The sequence below is a fragment of the Dipodomys spectabilis genome, unplaced genomic scaffold, assembly GCF_019054845.1.
Source record: "Dipodomys spectabilis isolate Male_0828 unplaced genomic scaffold, ASM1905484v1 ptg000033l, whole genome shotgun sequence".
NCBI classification, from domain to species: Eukaryota; Metazoa; Chordata; class Mammalia; order Rodentia; family Heteromyidae; genus Dipodomys; species Dipodomys spectabilis.
Window position 1 is genome coordinate 1,095,320 of NW_024870710.1, and position 9,772 is coordinate 1,105,091.

Genomic DNA, 9,772 nt, shown 5'->3' on the forward strand with positions numbered 1-9,772 from the left:
CAGTGAACCACGGGGCAACGATGTCACATTCATCCAAAAATCTCTCTAAAGTACTCTTTTTTATTTTTAACTTCTTTGAGTGCAGTAGCTCATTGAGAGCCAAAAAAATTGGGTGCGAAGAAGAAGTGCCCATGTTTTAAAAATCTTAACCTGGTAAACAATTTTTTACTTTTACTTTTGGCTATTCTACCGACTAGCCCCGGGTTCTCACTCTCTCTTTATCTACAGAGAAGAGCAAAAATCCCCCCCGCTCTTGTCGCGGATTCCCCCTTTTACCTGGGAACTTACCCCCCAGTCTTGTCGCGGATTCCCCCTTTTCCTGGGAAATTACCAGTGCACCACCCTGACCGCAGAGAGTTCTCAGTCCTCGTTGAGGTTATGGCTGAATCCCCGTACGGGCCACCAACCTGTCACAACCACCTCGACCAGCAAGGAAGACGCAACACCGAGCTCTTCTCTCTGCAGTTTATTCAGGACCTTTGAGCAATCTTCTGACTGACCCTAGGGATAATCCCACACAGCCTTAAGTACCCGCTGGGTAGCCAACCCTGATATGCCACGTGAGAGCCATCAATAGGTCCAGGTGCACGGAAGCAAGCCAGATTCTATGCCTTAGCCATATAAGGAGTTGTTTACCACAGAGAGCACTCGCCATCGGTAAGGCGGAGGGCAGAAGCCAGTGCCATCTTCAAGGTGCGGCTGCATGCAGCTCTCTACAAGAAAGTATCAAACTCTGATTGTTTTCCAAGTACTTTACCTTTGGTATCTAATTTAATCCTCACAATAATCCCATAAAATGGAACTACTTCTATTTTTAATTGTAAGATGATTATATTTAAGTCTTCAGAGTTGGAATTACTAGTACAACATTGCACACACGGTAAGTGTTAGCCTGAGTTCCATTCCCACCATATGAAATAACCTCATTCTATTTTATAACTAAATACCAGCACTCAGTCTACTAATTCTAGGAAAATTTCCGAAACTTATTGTGCACACTCTAATAATATTTCACTTTATCTTTGTTAGAAAATAGGTAACTAAACCAGACACCGGTGGCTCATGCTTATAATGCTAGCTACTCTGGAGGCTGAGATCTGAGGATTGTGGTTCAAAGCCAGCTAGGGCAGGACAGACTGTGAGACACATCTCTAATAAACCACTAGTAAACTGGAAGTGGCACTGTGGTCCAAGTGGTAGAGCGCTCGCCTTGAGTGGAAGAGCGCAGGGAGAGCACCCAAGCCCAGAGTTCAAGCCCCATGACCAACAACAACAAAAAAAGAAAATAAATAACTGTAGTATGAAAACTCCAAGTTCATAATCAATTTATACCTCACTGGTGAATGGAACTGATAAACTATAACATTCTTGATTTCTAGCTCAAAATATTAGAAATCATATTTTATCCCTTCACTCAACACTGCACTGCTTGGGGACCACATCTCTGGTTAACACAGTCTAACTGAAAGAATGACCTGCCCAATTCCTGATGGAAACAGACTGCAGGTCTTTTGGAGCAATCATTTCCACATTGTAGCTCACCTAAATTGTTTACCATTAGAAGTATTTTGATTGCTTTTTATACCCAACATTTTGAGAGAAATGTACTATTTTAAAATGTTATTAAAGAAAAATATATAAAAATCACTTTTGACCCCAGATAAATATTTTACCGTTCATATACCCAAAAATGCAATCTGACCTATCATTAATGTTAGGAATGAGAGGTTGAAAATCATAGACACCAAGACCTAATTATGAATTAAAGACTCTCCAACTTGTGAATACAATTGGTTTAAAAAGACATCAATACTACTGCATTTTTCATTCCCTATGATAATGATTATGATTCCCTATGATAATGATAATGATAAATTATTAACACTTAAAAATAACTCATTTTCTTGGGAGTAGGACACAAAACACAAGGTTAAACCTAATCATTTTGAAAGACCTTTATTTATACTAAAAGTTCACTCATAACTATAAAGATTCTAAAACTAACTGAAGTACAGAGGAAATAATTTAACTGCATCATCTACATTCAATGGACTGTTAATAGAAAACCAAGTTATACTAATAATTAGCTTACCCAATTCACTTACAGTCTTTTATTCTATTCCATTTGCTTTCATAAAAACTGGGTTTTCATAAAATGAAGCATAAAAAAGCTTTTATACCCACTTACATTTTCAAATCTTAGCAATATTTATTTCAGAAATGTTAGCTCTACAGTCAATGAACTGAAATAATACTAAAATATTCAAAGGGTTTTCAGAAATTGCAAGACTTGCTCTGGGATGTTTTGTATATTGGAAAAGATATTCAAAAAGCCTTATTTGGTAAAGTTGTCATAGTTACTTCCACAAAAGAGCCATTAGTAAAGATCCCTGTGCATGTACAAAACACCTTCAAATGCATCGACAATCTGGACATGACACATGCTTTTTGTTCATTTTTGAAAGGAATATCTAACAAGCATATCCACAATACTTATTTTCAATAAATAAAATGGGATATTCAAACGTAATATGGGTTTGATTATCTCTTAATGAGAATAGATATAATATTGCAAAGAAAGTGATTTTCAGCAGAAATCCGGAAAGAGTTTATCCAACATGTGTTTCACAAGAATAACCAGAGAGTAATACCTGTTTGGTCAAGTCAGTCCAAATCACTCCATGAGTGTATCTTAAAAGTAAATCCAATTTATTGTGAAGGAGAAAAGATTAATCACCTATAAAGGGAAACCAATTAGAATGACCTCAGATTCCTCAGCAGAGACAATCAAAGCAAGAAGAGCCTGGAATGATGTATGCCATGCCCTAAAAACAAACAACTATCAACCAAGAATACTGTACCCAACTAAACTCTCCTTCATAACTGAAGGCCAAATAAATAACTTCCATAGCAAAGAAAAATTGAAACAATACATCTCCACCAAACCAGCCCTACAAAAGATCCTTAAAGATGTCCTACACATAGAAAACCAACAAGACCACAATAAAGACCAAGAAACTGCACCCAAACGGAGAATCCAAGAACCACAGGAAGAACCCAGTTTTCGCAGCCCCCAAGAAGGTGGATAACATGGCAGGAACTCCCAAATACCTCTCAGTCCTTTCTCTTAGCGTTAACGGACTGAACTATACAATTACGAGATATAGTCTGCCTAGTTGGATTAAAAAACAAGACCCCTCTATCTGCTGCCTTCAGGAGTCACACCTTGCCCGTAAAAACAAACACATTTTCAATGTTAAAGGTTGGAACAAAATCTACCAAGCAAACGGCGCCCATAAACAGGCAGGAGTTGCAATCCTAATATCAGACAAAATAGACTTCAAATTAAAATTTGTGAGAAGAGATAAAGAAGGTCGCTACATACAAATTAAGGGATCTCTCTTTCAGGAGGATATTACAATTCTAAATATCTACTTGCCAAAAAATGGTGCACCGACATTTATCCAAGAAACACTACTTTCCCTCAAATCCCATATAAATCCAAGGACATTAATTATTGTGGATTTTAACACACCACTCGCCCCACTGGATAGGTCAACTCGGCAAAAACTCAACAGTGAAACTGCAGATCTAAACAGCAGCATAGATCAACTAGATTTAACAGATATCTACCGAACATTTCACCCAGCAGCATCAGAATACATGTTTTTCTCAGCAGCACATGGAACATTTTCTAAAATAGACCACATTTTAGGCCACAGAGCAAACTTGCCTAAATTAAGAAACACTGAACTTATTCCTTGCATTCTCTCTGACCAAAAGGGAATAAAATTAGAACTCAACACCAAAAGCCAGTAAAGATAGTCTAGTATCACATAGAGGCTTAACAACACACTGCTGAATCACGAGTGGGTCATGGAAGAGATTAGAAAGGAAATTCAAATGTTCATGCTATTCAACAAAAATGAACACACAAATTACCAGCACCCATGGGACACAGCAAAAGCAGTACTCATTGGCAAGTTTATACCTCTGAGCTCCTACATCAACAAATTGGAGAGATCTGAAACCAACAATTTAATGACACATCTAAACCTCCTTGAAAAAAACCAGCAAGATAAACCTCAATCCATTAGACGGAAAGAAATAATTAAAATTAAATAAGAATTAAATGAATTAGAATCCAAAAAAACTATAGAAAGAATCAACAAAACAAAGAGTTGGTTCTTCGAAAAACAACAAAATTGACAGACCCTTAGCAAATCTTATCAGAAGAAGAAGAGAACACACCCAAATGAATAAACTTAGAGATGAGAATGGAAACATCACCACGGAAACAACCAAGATTCAAAATATTATAAGGAAATACTTCTCAAAACTTTATGCTAATAAGTTTGAGAACTTGACAGAAATGGACCTTTTCCTAGCAAATATTGACATGCCAAAACTAAACCAAACCAATATGAGTTAAACCAGCTTAACAGGCCCATATCAAGCATTGAAATAGAAACAGAAATAAGAGGGCTGGGAAGTTGGCTCAGTGGTAGAGCGCTTGACTTGCATGCCTCAGGCCCTGGGATCGATTCCTCAGCACCACATCAGCAAAAAGAAAAAAGCCGGAAGTGGTGCTGTGGCTCAAGTGGTAGAGCGCTAGCCTTGAGCTGAAGAGCTGAGGAACAGCGCCCAGGCCCATAGTTCAGGTCCCACAACCGGACTCAAAAAAAAAGAAAAAAAGAAACAGCAATAAGAGACCTTCCAGCTAAGAAAATCCAGGACCAGATGGTTTTACAGCGGAATTCTACAAGACCTTCAAAGCAGAGCTCACACTAATACTCCTCCAACTCTTCAATGAAATTGAAAGAGAAAGTTCACTACCAAATACATTCTATGAAGCCATCATAACCCTCATCCCAAAACCAGGCAGGGAATCACCAAAGAAAGAGCACTATAGACCCATTTCTTTGATGAATATTGATGCAAAACTTCTCAACCAAATGTTGTCCAACCGACTTCAACAATTCACCCAAAAAATCATACACCATGATCAAACAGGATTCATTTCAGGGATGCAAACTGGTTCCATATACACAAATCAATTAATATTATTCATCACATCAACAGGAGCAAGAATAAGAACCACATGGTTATCTCAATAGATGCAGAAAAAACATTCGACAAGATCCAACACCACTTCAGGATGAAGGATTTGGAAAAATTAGGAATGCATGGAACATTCCTCAATACAATAAAGGCTGTATATGACAAACCTACAGCCAGCATTATACTTAATGGTGAAAAACTAAAGCCATTTCCTCTTAATTCAGGAACAGGACAAGGATGTCCACTCTCTCCACTTCTCTTCAATCTAGTATTAGAATGCCTAGCTACAGCAATAAGACAAGATGCAGACATAAAGGGGATCCAAATAGGGAAAGAAGAAATAAAACTCTCCCTCTTTCCAGACGACATGACCTTGTATTTAAAGAATCCCAAAGACACCACTCCCAAATTACTTAAGCTGATTCAAAACTTTGGCAAAGTAGCAGGGTATAAAATTAACCTCCCAAAATCAATGGCTTTTCTGTATGCCAACAATGAGAAAAGTGTGGCTGAATTTAGGAAAGCAACTCCATTTGTAATAGCCCCACAAAAAATAAAATACCTAGGAATTAACTTAACCAAAGGAGTGAAGGACCTCTATGGTGAAAACTTTAAAATCTTGAAAAAGGAAATCAACACAGAACTAAAAAAATCAAAACCTCCCATGCTCCTGGATTGGAAAGATTAACATCGTGAAAATGGCAATACTTCCCAAGGCTATCTACAAATTCAACGCAATACCTATCAAAATTCCAACCTCTTTGTTCAAGGAAATGGAAGAGGCAATCCAAAAATTCATATGGAACAATAAAAGAACCCGAATAGCAAAAACGCTCCTCAACGGAATGAACACTGCTGGAGGAATATCAATACCAAATTTCAAACTCTACTATAAAGCCATAGTAATCAAAACAGCTTGGTATTGGCATAAGAACAGACCTCAGGACCAATGGAATAGAATTGAAAACCCAGAAATGAAACTACAGACCTATAGCCATCTAATGTTCGATAAGGGAGATAAAACAATAATATGGAACAAAGACAGCCTCTTCAGTAAATGGTGCTGGCAAAATTGTTTAACTACATGTAGAAAACTAAAGCTAGATCCTTATATATCACCCTGCACCAGAATCAACTCCAAATCGATAAAAGACTTCGAAGTCAATGCAGACACTCGGAAAACATTACAGGAGGAATAGGAGAAACCCTAGGTCTCCTTGGCTCAGGCCGAAATTTTCTGAATAGAGACCAGGAAACACAACAAATCAAAGAAAGGTTGGACAAATGGGATTGCATAAAGTTGCAGAGCTTCTGCATGGCAAAGGACATAGCTAGCAAGATCAATAGAAAGCCCAGGGATTGGGAGAAGATCTTGACTAGCCAAACAACAGAAAAGGGTCTCATATCTCAAATATACTTGGAACTACAAAAATTAAATCCCCCAACAACAAATCCTCAAAGAAACAACTGCCCAATAAGTAAGTGGACGAAAGACTTAAAGAGAAACTTCTCTGAAGAAGAAAGAAGGATGGCCAATAGACACATGAAGAAATGCTCAACATCCCTAGCCATAAAAGAAATGCAAATCAAAACAACATTGAGATACCACCTCACACCAGTTAGAATGGCAAATGCTTGGTAAGAAATGTATGCATTATCCTGGCCATGTAATTGTAACCCCTCTGTACAGTATGTTCACAAATAAAATAAAATTAAAAAAAACGGAAAAAAAAGTATAACCAATTTAAGAGGTCAAATACGTATTTTGTACCGACAATCATCTTACAGAAATAACTTACTAAGTAATTATGTCGGTATCTTCTTACCTAACATACAATAAGAGCTGAAAGCGGTCTCTTTTTCTAAATTAATATTGTAAATGCTTTGATTACGATGATGTTATTATTAGACAAATAATATGTACAGAAGGGTGGTTCCACTGAAATGACATGACAGACTCTGATAAATAAAAACATTGCAACACAGTTAGCTTTTTTCAGCCTCACCCTGTCCACATTGGCAAGCAACATTGCAACAGCACATGCACACATATACACATACACACATGTTCGCACATGTACACACACATATGCATGCATGCTAAATTCAGGGTTTATTGTACAAAAAATCCAAATAAAATATTAGTGATTAGGACAAATGATAATATGCCTTATTACAAAATAATACATAAACCATTACCACGCATGTTACATTTTACCTGCCTCTCCACATGTGACCACTTAATTTATTTTTAATTAATTAATTGCCCTATTAATTAATTCATTTGTTTGGTGCTAATCCTAGTGCTTGAACTCAGGGCCTGGCTTTGTCCCAGAATTTATTTTTTGTTTCAGTTTTCTCAAGGCTAGCATTTTACTGCTTGTACCACAGCTCCATTTCTAGCTTTTGCTGGTTACTTTCAAATCAGAATCTAATGGACGTTTTTTTTCTTGGTCTGCTTTCAAACCACAATCCTCAGATTTCATCTTTCTTATTAACTAGTACTAAAGACATAAGCCATCATTGTGGCTTCTACTTTTTCCTCTATAGTTATCTAATGCCCATACTTAGATAGTAATTTTAAAATGAGAGTATAGAAGCAAGATGTACAGTGATGATACTGTCCTGTCAGAAATTCAAGTTAATAATGTAAATTTATTATTAAAACCATACACAAAAAATACGATGGTATAGTGTAAGAGAACTCACTATTGAACATATGAGCCTTAGGAGTTTTCTAATAGATCCATTATTTATTGTTACCCAACATTAGAAAAATGTATGAGGCATTAGTATAATAGAAGTCCTTTGCATGACTACATACATTCCTTGTTTTTTTTTTTTTTTATAGTTCATTCTTTTTTTTTTTTTTTTTATTGTAAAGCTACTATACAGAGGGTTACAGTTACATGAGTGAGGTTATGAGTACACTTCCTCTTGAACATTGTTACCCCCTCCATTGTTTTCCCCCTACCATCCCCTCCCTCCCTCCCTTCCCCGAGGTTCTTTTTTTTTTTTTGATTGTGATTAAATGATTACATATTTTCAAAGTCACAAGTTCATTCTAACTTCCCTGGAGCAAATTGTCTACCACAGTCTGTAATATATAACAGTGTTCACATGTTATATACCATATTTGTGATCAGCAGCATGAGAATATTTAGTAGTGGTTCAACCAGATGAGCGGGAGTTCTTTGTTTCTTAAGTCCTGTTAGTTTTGTCGTATCACCTAACCTTTTGGATTTAGCATCCACTTATGAGGGAGACCATGTACCGTTTGTCTCTTCGTTCTTGGCTTACCTCGCTCAACATGATTCCTTCTAGCTCCATCCATTTCCCTGCAAATGCCATTATTTTGTCATTTCTAATGGCTGCATAATATTCCATTGTGTATAGATACCACAATTTTTGGATCCATTCATCTGTGGTGGGGCACCTAGGTTGTTTCCATATCCTAGCTATTGCGAACAGTGCTGCAATAAACATGGAGGTGCACGTGTCCTTGTATATTGGTTCCTGTTGTTCAGGGTAGATGCCTAGAAGTGGTATGACTGGGTCGTAAGGGAGGTCAATCTTTAGCTTTCTAAGGACCCTCCAGACTGCTTTCCAAAGTGGTTGTATAAGTGTACATTCCCACCAGCAGTGTAATAGGGTTCCTCTTTCTCCACATCCCCTCCAGCATTTGTCGTTGGCTGATTTGTGGATGTGGGACATTCTGACTGGGGTAAGGTGGTATCTCAGGGTTGTCTTTATTTGCATTTCCTTCACCACCAGGGATGATGAACATTTCCTCATGTGTTTCTTTGCCATTTTTATTTCTTCATTTGAGAAGTCCCTCTTTAGTTCCCTTGCCCATTTAGTAATTGGTTTGTTAGGTTTGGGAGGGATTAGTTTCTTGAGTTCCCTGTATATACAGGATGTTAACCCCTTGTCTGATATATTGCTGGTAAATATTTTTTCCCAATTAGTTGGTTGTCTTTCTAGCTTAGTTGCGATAGATTTAGCTGTGCAGAAGCTTTTTATTTTAAGGTAGTCCCATTTGTCGAGTCTCTCTCCAACTTGTTGTGACCCTGGGACTCTGTTCAGGAAGTTCCTTCCTGTGCCTATTAGTTCAAGTGTCTCTCCTACTCTTTCCTGCAGTAGTTTCAGAGATTCAGGTTTAATGTTAAGGTCTTTAATCCATTTTGAGTTGATGTTGGTGCATGGTGATAGGCTGGGGTCCACTTTTAGTTTTCTGCATGTGGCTGCCCAGTTTTCCCAGCACCAGCGGTTGAAGAGGCTGTGTTTCTTCCATTGTATGTCTTTGGCTCCTTTGTCGAATATCAGCTGGCTGTAGGCCTGTGGATTTATATCTGGATCTTCTATTCTGTTCCATTGGTCTTCGGGTCTGTTTTTGTGCCAGTACCATGCTGTCTTTGTGATTATAGCTCTGTAGTAGAGTTTGAAGTTCGGCATGGATAGCCCTCCCATATTGTCTTTATCCCCTAGAATTGTTTTGGCTATTCTAGGTCTTTTGTTGTTCCATATAAATTTTTGGACTGTTTTCTGTATTTCAGTGATGTACGTCATTGGGATTTTAATAGGAATTGCATTGAATTTGTATATTAGTTTTGGAAGTATCACCATCTTTACTATATTAAGTCGGCCTATCCAGGAGCATGGGAGGTCTTTCCATTTCCTAGTGTCTTCTGCAATTTCTTTCTTTAACTTT